The 13,816-nt window shown below is 31.4% G+C and overlaps 1 protein-coding gene across 1 annotated transcript in view; it reads right to left on the bottom strand.

Moving 5' to 3' along the window:
- Positions 1 to 13,816, bottom strand: part of LOC119836362 — a 70,629-nt gene that overhangs the window by 55,531 nt on the left and 1,282 nt on the right. The gene's annotated exons all lie outside the window — the stretch shown is intronic.

Here is a 13,816-nt window from a genome sequence, read left to right as displayed (position 1 = left end):
GTTAAAATTGTCTATAATAATTAAGAAAATGAATAGTAACAACTCATGTTTATCACGAATCCGTCTCTAATTCAGTGTTAAAAATAATAATGTTATATACTAATCTCTGTATACAAAACTGAACAATGTATACGTTGCAATCTCAAATGAATGTTAAATTAAAAATTGTCCAACAATATCGCACAGTTCAATTGAACCTGCTTTCAATCCGATTAAATAGATTTGTATCAATGCAATACAATAGCATAAACCACAGTAAAACCGTATAAACCCGATTCATACGATTCCATTCTATATCCAATAAGCATATCAGCTGTTTGCCTTGACCTTGAGCGAATAAAAGACTTGAAACACAAAGTTATAAATAACATATTTATCGATTCTTCAAATCGATATACTGTGGTTAATCGTTTGTGATAGGTATTATTAAAGTTAACAGTCACTCAAAATAACATGAGTTTTATATGTTGTGATAAAACCGTTTGATTGGTCGTCAACTACTCTTTATTTCTATACATTCAATCTATCTATATTTAAATAAAAAATTAATCGCCAAATGTGATTTGCTTTGCGCAAATCTTTTATTCTTAAATGTTTGCAATATTAGTTTATTATGGTGGCGATCTCGAGAACGGCTCGACAAATTCGACGAATTATGTTTTAACGTTATTGTGAAGGCACACGAGGAGTTCTTATGGAGATAACAAGCGTACCACGCGCGAAACCGTAGTAGACCGATAGTCCATAATATACATATCGTTAATTATTACCTATTTCAACATTCCTAAAATGTTAGGTCTTGAATAATTCAGTTTAGACACATTCATGTATGTTATAAATGCCCTCCAGCATTAATTATAATAGCTACTAACTAACTAACTACCTAAGTAGTGCCATACATGAAAAATACTTACTACTTCCTACTTAGTACTTTAGTAAGCACTTTCTTATAAGACGTGAAATATATTTTATCAGTTAATGGAATTGTTTCACACTAACGACATTGCTATCGACCCGTGATAATAATTCATTAGTTTTTTTCGTGTGCAAATTAACTAAATGGGCTACTAAATGACAGATTACATAGCTTTTTACTTTCTCTTAATTAAACCAAATACTATAGAGCGGGGAAACCCCTTATTTGTTATACTAAATACAACTTTGTTTATCTAGAATTAACTCAGTAGGTACACAGGTACCTAATCAGAAATTGTATTCGGCATAATCTTGAGATAAAAACAACCTCTCCGATAAGTCCATAATGAAAATATAAAATTTCCAAGTTATATAGGTACCTATATGTATTTTATTAAAAACTGAATAACTATCAATCTCATATTCACCATAATATGTGAATCATTACATATGTCTGAAGTTGTTGTTGTTAAAGATAAGCTTTTTATTTATATTTATTACATCATAGGAATGCATAGACAAATAGCTTTTCTTTCGATTACTTGATAATTTTTTTATTTCTACATTTTGACACAACATACAAAGATAGCGCCTGGCGTGAACATTATCTCGTCCGAGCTTTACTATATCCGCGCTAGTAGTTTATATTAATTACAAACATTATAAAGACACAATGTTTGTGACGTTACAAGGGATAATCCCTGGATCTACTTAAACGATTTCAGAAATCCTTTTCACCGATATAAATATACGTCAGTTGTGAATGTCATTTGATATATATTTCGTTTTTGTTCCGGGTCAACCGAGGCGGAGCCGACACGAGCTAGGGCGAGTTAGTAATAACTTCAGACGATTGTGTGAATGACTGCATACACAGACAGCTAACTGAGATCGCAAACATTACGTACATAATTAAATGAAAGGCGTGGGTGTCCTCTTTATAACAGCTAATACTCTTTAAATTTATATAATTCTATTCTCTTTTGTTATTTAGAATGATTTACAAACTATTGAATTTTGTTTATAATACATTTTTAAATATAAACTCTACGAGTATAACAGGAGCTGTATATTAAAAAAGGACAACATATTGTAATTAAATTTATCAAGACATTCACCTTGTCGAAATCCATTCAATTTAATAGGATCAGGATTGAAAAGAACTTCGCACCCAGACAAACTTGCATAAATGAAACAGTATTACACAAACATTTCGCACACAGATAGAATTATTTGCAACAAATATACGCCAAGATATAAATAGTTACAAAACACATCAGCTGTTCGGTATAACCTCGAATTGAGCGACACCGCGCTGCAATGTACTCACCTACCTACCTACTTACCTATTTTGCTTTCGTAACGCAATACGCGGCTCAAGGCAGGAGTAGATCGCTACCTGCCTCTACTTTTAACCTTACTACGAACAAGCTCTTACCATTAGGGAAATCTTAGCACCTAGAGCAAGTGGAACAAAGTTGCATGTTTATTCAGATGCACTCAAATATATGTACTGTATGTAAGTATACATCTACAACAGAGATCTTCATACATGAATTAAGGTAGGTACGCTGAGAGTCTTTATATACCTAGGTATGGGATAAAGATATACCTATACAATAACATTAAGCTGAAAATGTGTTTGTTTGAACACGATAATCTCAGGATCTACTGGACCTGGGGGCTAAATTTTTCAAATAATCTTTCACTTTTGTTTTGATGCATTCATAATAGTACAAAGAAGGTTTAAAATGTGATATTTTCATATTATTAACTTTGATTTTAAAATTTTCTCAATATTGTTTCCACTGCTACTTATATTACTTGACTAAGTTTTAATGATATTTGTTACTCATAACCTTGCAAAACCTTTACGCTTAATTATTCTTAAAATTGTTGTATACTTAAGTTCATACTTTCGATTTAATGTCCGAAACGAGTTCTTTTTTTTTTCTTAATTCAATTACTAAGTGGAATTTCAACATTTCAATGTGTTTTTTATCTATATTCTCACCAACCCGTATAACGTGAAATTTCGGATATCTATTCCACTTAAGTATACTTAATCAGATGTAAATCTAAAATAATCAAGATTATTTATTACTAGCTGCGCCCCGCGGTTTCACCCGAGTAAGTCCTTATCCCGTAGGAATATCGGGATTAAAAGTTGCCTATATGTTATTCCAGTTGTCCAGCTGTCTACGTACCAAATTTCATTGCAATCGGTTCAATAGTTTATGCGTGAAAGACCAACAAACGCACACACATCCATACAAACTTTCGCATTTATAATATTAGTAGGATAGTAGAAAGTAGGATAATAAAGTGAATTAGCGGTGAATGCAATATCATTTTACTAGCCGATTCACCGTAGGTTTCAGACAATGGCTGCAATTCTGTGACCGGGCACGTCGCACTAAATGCAAACGGGCAAAGTATGCGTGGGAGCCCTAACGTATCTGAGATACACGTGCCGTCTCACAATTTTAATAACTAAACTTTTTCATATGTCGATTATACGTTCAAATCAGGATCTCTATTTTTTCAGCTTACAAATGGGGAAGATGACGCAACATAACGCTGATTGCATAAACATTTTGTTCACCAATATCAAGTATACTCCAACCAAGGCGATATACATTAAGCCCCTCACTGGTATGGCTGCACTCACGTGTTTCTTATTAATTACTTCTACAATATAGATGTGGAAAACAATGTTGTTATCAATTCTAGAACTCTGCTGTTATGATTTTTTGTAGTTGTGTAACTTTTAACCGATATATTTTTGTTATGTTGTAATAACGGTAACTCGTCGAATAAATTTTAACTCTTAACTGACGAAACGCATTATTCCTAACTATACTCTTGGCAAACTGAGCGACCCCGAGATTACTGAACGATTTTGAGCGAGTGTTTTATATTTATTTGTTTAAAACACGTATATTCCAAATAAAAAGTACATATGAACATTACGTATATATTTGAACGAACTAAATAACAACGAAATGCGTCTCCTTTCAGATGTGATCGATCGATTCTAATAATTATATATTCATATAAATCTACCGTAACATGGTGCCTAAGAATTCAGTCTGCGAAATTAATAAGAAAATTTTCTCACAAACATATCTAAGATAAGATTGATACATGAATCGTAACATTTACATTAAAATCAGGCCCTATTATAAGTCGTAAAATACCATGGCAATGCCTTCTAAATACGTTTACGATAATTTCAAGGTCGATTTGTGTACATATACAACTATAATGCTATAATCGCCTCTATTTTTATGCAGCTACGTACGAAAACAGAATGACGCGCGATACTCAAGATTTGGTAGTCAAATTTGTTTTGTTACGAAAGTAAAGATAACACACATTATTATGGAAAGGGTCGAGTTGAAAAACACGTGCACAGAGGGAAATGCGTAAATTAATATTTAAAGTATAAATTTCTCATTTCCCCTATAGGTAGGTACTTCGCAGTTAAGCGTAGGTATCTTTGGAACTTTATTTATACACACAGTTAGGACTTAGTAGTTAGTATATAAGGTTTTTTTTGCAAAAACACATAACTAATTAGACATTTGTGTTACTGATCATTGACCCCAAGCGCGTGTGTGTGATACGTAAGACCAATTCAATTTGTACATATCTTTTCACTTCAGAGAGTATACAAGATTAATTGAGCTATTTGTAAGTAATTAGAAACGTCACATAACATTTTGTCATAAACCACGTCCACTAAGTATTTCCAAATATGTTAAAATAAAAATAAAAAAAATCGTATTTTTATCACACGTACAAGTCATTGACCGCTAATTAATTATTAAGAAATTCGTTTCAGATTTGAATGTCCAACAAAGTCAACATAGCATATCAAATCGAGTTTTTATGAAAACTACGCAGAAACGCTTTTATTACATCATTATGTGTATTTAGGTACATCGTGATCAGCTGAACCAATATTGAAGATGTTAAGATTGATAGAACGAGATGTAAGTTGACAGTCCATTAAGATGATTCAGTCGAGGTATACCCATATATACAGTATAAGTCTATGTTCATTATTTAGTTACGCAAAAACCTTTACACTGAATCGAATGGACACACATAGTAAAGTTTTAGCTGGAAATGTCGTATTTATCGCTTCCCAATGAAGTCCCTAAAGCCTTCCGAAATCATCTGACGCATCGACGATTGTATAATTCATATACATATTTATTTGTATCGATGACTCATGCCCCATACACCTGTGTGGCACGTGCGTAAGTCAGGCAAGGTGCATGTTTCCCGCGTCTTTCGTACGTTGATTCGAAATCATGTATCGTCTCCATACTTTTCGATGTTACTTCTCTTAATTGATTATATGTAGTTCACAATAAATACTACTAATATTATAAACGCGAATTGTTTTTTGTGAATGTATGTATGGTTGATACACTTTTGCGCGAAAACAGCGTATCATACCTGTACGAAATTTAGTTGAGAGATAGCTTATATTCTGGATTAGGACATAGGCTGTTTTTTACCCGGGTACCATGCGAGTGATGCCTCGGGTTGGAGCTAGTAAAGTAACTTAAATTTATTTCAATCGATAATAGACTTCAATGCAGAATGTTATGGAATAAAACTTACAGTTAGAACTTTAAAAGATATAAGTAGGTATGCATTATATTCATCGATTACGAAAGAGAGTTACATATTAGTATATAGTCCTCAAATTAATCGTACTATGCTTAAATGAAACGGCAAGAGATTCGATTCATAGCAAAACTCGCCTTAACTACCCTACAAAAGTATTAATATTGTGTACGTCACAATTAACTCGTAAATGCCTTTAGCAATGAGACTACCTATTCCGATATCTAAAACAGCTGTACTTGTGTGCACACTAACTTAGTCATACTGTACCTAGCCTTATTTATATAGAACCAATAAACGTGGCATAATGCGTCTGAATCATTCGCTATTTCCTTATACGGTATTATATATGCGGCAATAGGAAAGCGGCGCCAATCTCTTTAAAGTAATGTGAACTCCATACGCGATATAAATAAGGATAGAGAATATAACTACATATTTTTGGCTGATGTAAAAAGTTAACTGTCTTGTAACATAAACGGATCTTTTTGTTCTATATTAAAGAAATTAGCAGTATCAGTTTTATTTTATTATCATTATTTTGTTGCTTGTCGCTTTGAAATGCTCTGTTACAGACAGATAACTGTAAAAAATATATGAAACGCGAAACCAGCATTAAATATCACTGTAAATATATTTCAGTCTAATCAGTGTGGAAATAAGTTATGTGTAGATTGTATCTTGTTTGTGACTTTCGATTAGATAAAGGGCAACTTAAATTTATATCGAAGCTTACATTTATACAAAAAACAAATACAATTTAAATATTTTTTATTTTAAAGCTGAGACAGTATATACGTATATTGCAGCAATGGGATCTTCCCCATTACCTTGGAAAATGAATGTCCGTTACGATTAACTAAATTTTAACATCACCTTTAAAATACAATCAACATGCAACAAATGCAAGCAAACATCATAACTGCAAATAATCCCTGGTCCACTCCACTCCCAATACCTTAAATGCACCATACATTATTCCCACATAAAAATGTATGCAACGCTAATACTATTTTTAACAAAGGTTACATAACCCGAGTTGATCAGCCGATTCGTTGCATACAAATATCCCGAAAAATGTATTAAGTATACGTAGTTCTGCCTGTGGTGACGACGCGTGAAAATTTTTAATAAGCGATGTATGTGATTGGAATAAAGCAATCGTGCATTGCTTTACGGCTACGTCACTTAGCACGTCCAGTTTCATTGTCTATTCAATAAATGACAAAAGGAAGGAATAGTGTATTATGAGACAAGTGTCGATTATATATCACATATAATATGGATGCCAAATTCGTTTTTGATTTTTTTTTTAATATTTAATGGCTTGATTCTTTTTTGATTTATTGTGAGGTAATGAGAGTTTCAAGAGTTATTGTGCGGTAATGAGAAATTCAATATAAATCATTTATAAATAATGTAGAGTCACCCTCAAAACCTCTAAGTCTAAGTTGTCTTAAACGCAGACGTATGCGTGTTAGCACATATAACCTACTCGTAACTTTACAAGGAAAAAATACCTATGCAGTATGGGAGAGCGTTTCAATGTAATTTAGTTATATTACCAACCTAAGTAATATTTTAACAGCAACTAATTTAATGGCTAGATCCCAGGCGATGCGAATGGAGTGGAACAATTTGTATATAAAATTGCGTTACTTATTACAATATTAATTTCTGCTACTCTAGATATATTAATTTTAACAACGTTGAACCTGTAAAAGTTTTAATTAAAAAATTTATTTAATATACAAGCAGACCAGGTTAACATTATTCATCCAGAGCATTCTTATCACTTAGGACAATAGAAATAGTTTACCTACTAGAATAAAGATTCTTAGACCTATCGAATATATGACCATAGAGAACTTCATAAAAATCGTTCTAACCATTTCCTATGATTTTGGCTACAATCACAAATACGAAAATTTAACAAATATAGATAACGCAAACTCCTTGTATATAATAAAGCAGTCATCGATATCGGGCAGGGTGGCCTTGTAAGCAACATAAAAATTCAAAATAGCGAAATTCTTGCAACAATAACGGAAAGTACCTACTTATTTACCAGTAAGTATTTAACAAACAAAAAAAAACATACTGGCTTTCCTTGTTTCTCACATACAGCTAGATAAGGACAAAACATCTTGATCGGACTGCATTCACGAGATAAAGAAAATTTTTTATCGATTGACGGCGACCGGGAGTAGCTAGCTAGCTGGTCGGACAATGACAAACGGTCTCATAGAGAAATACCTAGTTGCCGCTGCTTTCTATTACATATAACAAGTGGAAACTTTACCAACAATATGACATTGATATATTTTGTAGTGGTTTGTATGAAAAATTCGGTACTGATTGATACCTATAATAAATCCATAAACATTTGATAACAAAATTTTGATTTCTTTTTTATCAGATGTCTCTCAACTTAGCGGAAGTTAACGTGTGTATTTACAAAAGTATGGGTTTAATATAATCTAACATGGATTGCTTTGTCTAGAGCCAACTATTATAAAGTGCGTCTACACTTTCTGCATAGGAAAATACATCGCGGTAAGATGCAAATCATGAATCTGTAATAGCACTTAATTTTATTAGCTACAATTTAACTGTATCGGATATTGGAATAAGGCCAACTGCACATGTCGCTGTAAATCTCAACTAGATATAACGACGGAATACTACAATATAAAATTAAATCGAGATTAAGGTATAATCATGATTCATTGTGCACCAATTCAAAATTAGAAATTTAAAGGGAAAAATACGGTAATTTTTAATTTTTGGAATGCTTCATTTTACATTTAGTAGAAAACTACGTAAAGTAGCTCTATAAATTTCATCACCAAACAATTTAACCGCAAATTTAGATTAGGATCGGACCATTAGCCTCAGCCAAGTACAAAAAAAAACTTTGAAATCTAAAGTGCCTCCAAATGTTAGCGTTTGAAATTCCACTTGTGGGAAACAGACGAAACACAACATTAGCAATTTTAAATCATTTGATAGAGCGAGATAGAAGTACACACGAAAATCGTTTTAAATAAAGTAACCACTGTTTTAAAAAATGACTCGTGTTTTCATTAAATTTAATAGCGATACCAGCTACTTTTTAATACGACTAAGGTAAATTACATGAGTTTCTAAATCTAAAATACTTTTGCTTGTTGTACTATAAAGCATAGAGCAAACTAATACACCATAGACTTACCAATTCAATTGTATTTGTGCCTGATTATTATTTCAAGTAATCCCACCTCTATTTAATGTAACCTACCAAGTGTTCTTATAAATGGGCCTAAATACCGAAATTATATTTTTTAAAAAAGTAAAATTACATTTATTTGAATAGATTGTCATATACATAACCTTTATAGATGATTTTTAAAACATATACGAGGATAATGGTGATTTACTTATTTCCTCATACCAGCTAAATTTTAGCATTTATTGAAACGTTTTTCGTGGCTTCCGAACATAAATTATTTTATCTATTGAGTTTTCCTCAACGTAGAATCATATTTGACCTTTGGACTTTCCATATAAACTAGATGGTCACTTGAAACCCAAACTGTTAGAATAAATGTAAGGGTAGTGTCATTGATAGGTATGCACTAGACGGAATGTTATTAAAACTTTAAAACGCACATACATTCTGAATTAAAACTCTACTTCGATGTATTTAAAGTCTAAACTCCAAGTAAAATGCAATATCACCCTTTCAATTCCGTACCCTTGCACCCCTTATTGACGTCATAGTATAATACAATTTTATAGACACTAAAAGCACACGACTGCGATAAATTTAACTATAATATTTTGAAATTGAACTCTAAACTGTTGCAATAACGGCGAGATTGGTTCGTATAGATCGCATTCTAATTACACGTCTATAATGTTTTTATTGAAAGGTTTAATTATCTGTCCATTGAATCATTTTAAAAATTCAGAATTGGTATATCGAATAACAAAAAAAAATAGGGATTTTAATAGAGTACATTACGGGAGGTGAAAGTTAAGGGGGTGATTCAACCTGGGGTAAAACCCGGGGTTGGGTGGCTAACGAAACGCTAACTAAAACTCTCGAAGCTTTCCAGGGAATTGTTCAAATTTGATTATTCATGTTTTAGTTTTTAATGATCTCTCTTTAGTTTTAAAGAATACCAAAACGGGTAATAGTTACACAGCTAAAAGTGTTAATTAGTGTCTTAAGATACGTACAGCATCTAATTAACTGGATAGTTATATAGTAGTAAGGATCTACTTCAATATACATAATGTTTGTTTAGATTTTAACGACAATTTAACGTAGAATTAATTAGATTCGATTTTCAAGTATCTGACAAGTTAACCAGTACGTATGGTTTTTGTAATACCCACTGATTACAAAAATACAAATTGCATACGTTCCTTATTATGCAAAAATGACAAATTTATATGGGAGATGTGTTACTTATAGCAACCAACATTTAAAGCGCTTCAGCCATTGTTATAATTAATTATTGTAACGCGAACGGTATGGTACGAAATGTGTGGTTTAATAACGTTGATGTTCCAACTTCAAAGCTATATTTTCCCTTTATTATGTTAACAATGGACTATGGATATTATTACGATTTTACCTTTGTCACTATATTACGATATAGTTACGAAATACGATAGTACCGTGAGCCTCCCAGAGGAGCAAAATACCTGCATAGATAATTAATTATTATTGAGTAACAGTAATAATTCGAAACAGTTTTCCCAACAAGCATAGATATAATAAGATTATGCGGAAGAGCTGTACCTATCTATCTTTTCATGTTAAATAGAAGTAAAGTCTTCATAAATACTGAAAAGAGTCGCGAATTTAACATATCATAATAATAGTGAAAAGTATTACGCCTTCCTTACGCTACTACGGCTTAGACTTGAAAGAGTTATGCTTTATATAACATCAAAATTCAATTCAAATTTTCATTTTAAGTTAAACAAATTACATTTGTATGCTGCCCTATACTAAGGGCTATTCGTTTATTATGTTAAATCTATCGCCAGTATCATAAAATAATAAACATTTCCAGTAGTTTCATAAAAATTATAATAAATTATTGTTAGTGACATTCTTTTAATTTAGATTATAATGTAGGTTCCAAAGTCAAAATAAATACTACCGTAATTTTGTTCGCGTTTATTTCAAAAACTAGTTACCGCTGACCTTCTCTATGAGGTCAAGTAGTCGATAGTAATTTAATCGCAAAAAGTTTCGTGAGGTTGATCACCTTGTGTCTAAAACAAAAAGAACTATGAAATGAGAGTTTTATCAATCAAATTAAATAATAACTTAATTAATAAGCATAATATATAAATGCAGTAAAATTTATCTCTCTACCTGCTTTTACGTCTTAAGGTAGGACGAAATCTGAAAGAACATCGTTCTGTGTGCATTTTATCGTAAAAAATATAATTAATAAATTTCGTATCTTTCGACAAAATTAATGATGCATATTGCACACAATATGTTAGCAATAATTTATCCATTACTCGTCTAGACATGTGTGCATGTTGCGATTTGTAAGGAATACAAATGCTAATTAGATATACGTCTAATTATAATCGATTAATTGGATCGATACACGAACCTCAATCAATTTTCGTGTGGCTCCCGTGAAAAACAACGTGCGCTACGTAGGTTACCTACGTGTCGAATGGTAAGCAAAAACGAAACACGCCACAACATCGTGATTGGTTTACAGTTGACCTATTTCGTTTGACCGCTCTGTTAAAAAATAAATACACTTCCAAAGTAGAATGAAAGCAATTCAAAGATCTGTTCAGTAAACCACCATTTGAATAAACTTCATGACATTTACACGAATAAAAATGTATATAACTTGAATAATAATAAAATTCAATAAAGGCTACCACTTAAAATGTAGGTCAACAATTTCTGCACATTTTAATTTTGTAGGGCGCGGTTACCTTTACGCCGACATTGTAAATATTTATTGCTTGGCTATAAGAATAGAGGCGTTTTAGTCGGCTCAGGACGCAAAATGTGTCGAAGCTACTTACCTACCACCTTACCCAAATGTAAGACCAGTTTATGTTATTTTAAACAAAATAACGGTTAAATTTTTATAACGCAACGTAACCATCCGCCTAGACATTGAATTTATTCAATATTTGTTGAAAATATCGATTTTATAAAGAGCCCTATAAAGCAATAATAATCCAAGCAAATTCCCGGAATTCGACGTCCAGCACTTTTTCACATGAGAATATCAAGATCCAACCAAATCAACCCAAAACTATTAATAGGTTCTAATATACGATCCTATATACTAATCCAATTTACTATATAATTTTCAATTTTTTACAATTTAATATTACAATAATGCAAAACTCACATTAATTCATTACTGAGCAATGTATAAAAATTCATTACAATGCTTAATTGCTATTATTTTGCTTGATTACAAATCACTTAAACAATGCCATAATTGGGCAATATTTTAAATAATTTACAATTGACATAAAAAGAAATCAATTATCTTAATTTGTTGGAATATTAGCTAATAATAGAAACAATTATGATTACATATTTTAGAATTAAACACCTATTTAAAATTCTTCTTTTTTATACACATTTGTACAAGGCCCTGAGGTAAATAAATTATTTGATTAATTAATTAGAAAGTACATAATACTATTGGTTCACATCTGCTTCACACATGGTGCATAACATATAGATTATCGTTCAGTGACAATGCAAGTTTCTAATGCTAAAATAATTTTTCTAATTGGCTTCTAGTTATTGTGTGAAAACATTACAAACATACATACAAAAACACAATTTTTATGTATTAGTTTAAATCGTCATACCTTAGGACCCCTAGAGGAGTTCTAAGCACTTGAAAATTACTCAATTAGTTACTACCTGCTCATTTTCCCTCCATCCAGGCAACCATATTCTTGTGCATTTTTTGTTGTAAGTAATTATCCTAATCCAGATGGAGAGGAGTCCATGAAACCAAGAATCATTAAAATCAGTTCAGCTGTTCTTTATTTATGAGCTATGAAGCAAACTCAAATGTAATTTACCACCAAATCATAATCTATCAAGTTTTATAATAATCTCTTTATAGCCTATCATTATTTCCTTACATCTTTGTTATAATGATGTCATAGCTTGAATACAGCATTCACTGTGTATAAGTTAGTCAAAATTCAATATTACCTTTTATAACTATATGAGTCATTGAATAGATCAGTTGTTAATAGTAGAATTAATAAGGTTGTATGTAGTACGTTTCTACATATGAATGTTAATTGCTTGAACGAAAACCTTATAAGGTCATCAACAATGGGCTCTTTAATTTTTTAAATATAGTGCCTCACCCCGGTTAGTCATTTAATAGTATTTATAATAGTATAAACTATCCTATCTCTTAAGTTAGATGAAACTGTAATATAATGTGTAAATTTGATTAAAACCGGTTGAGTACTTTTGGAACCCATCGCAGACAAACAATGTGACATGTAATTTATATATATTTAGATTTGAATAATTTTTATTTTTTTATTTTATAACCAGAAACCCTCACCCCACTTTGGACTTAATGAAAAACAAGTACATTAACATTAAAATTCCTGAATATTAAAATAAATATCCCCACAAACACTACATAGGATGTCTTCCAAAACAGTAGACAACATTCTTATGCAAGTAGATTGAAGAAAATATTCATGATAAAATAATAAATATAGATCAAAAATATAAAACAAAACAAACACACTTTAATGATGAAATCAATGCAATTTTCTTACTTCCAGAATATATATAAAGATGATTTAATCCTGGGAAACCGAATCAGATTTATAAGATAAACTCGTGAAATTAATGTATTGACACCATACCTTGATAAATGGTATCTGTGCAAAGTTTGTGTACATTAAATCTGTCGATTTAAAATGAAACAATCATATAGGTTAAGCCAATCAAAGAGTATTAATAGCGGTGATTTATCTATAGAAGATATTATATCTACAACTAGCGGTCCACCCTGGCTTCGCCCGTGTTACATATATATCCTTTAGCTTTGCTCAATAAATAAGATATCTAACACTGAAATTTTTTTCAAATCAAGCAGTAGTTCCTGAAATGTTCAGCTTTATAATATTAGTATAGATTCATAACTACCGTAAAAGGTGAAAAACTCTAAAATTATTATAGTTTTATTTAGAATGCAAGTATGTTGAGAAAGTTATC

This window comes from Zerene cesonia, chromosome 24, assembly GCF_012273895.1.
Source record: "Zerene cesonia ecotype Mississippi chromosome 24, Zerene_cesonia_1.1, whole genome shotgun sequence".
Classification (NCBI taxonomy): Eukaryota; Metazoa; Arthropoda; class Insecta; order Lepidoptera; family Pieridae; genus Zerene; species Zerene cesonia.
Note: the sequence above shows the minus strand (reverse complement) of the source record. Positions and strands in the feature narration are given on the sequence as shown.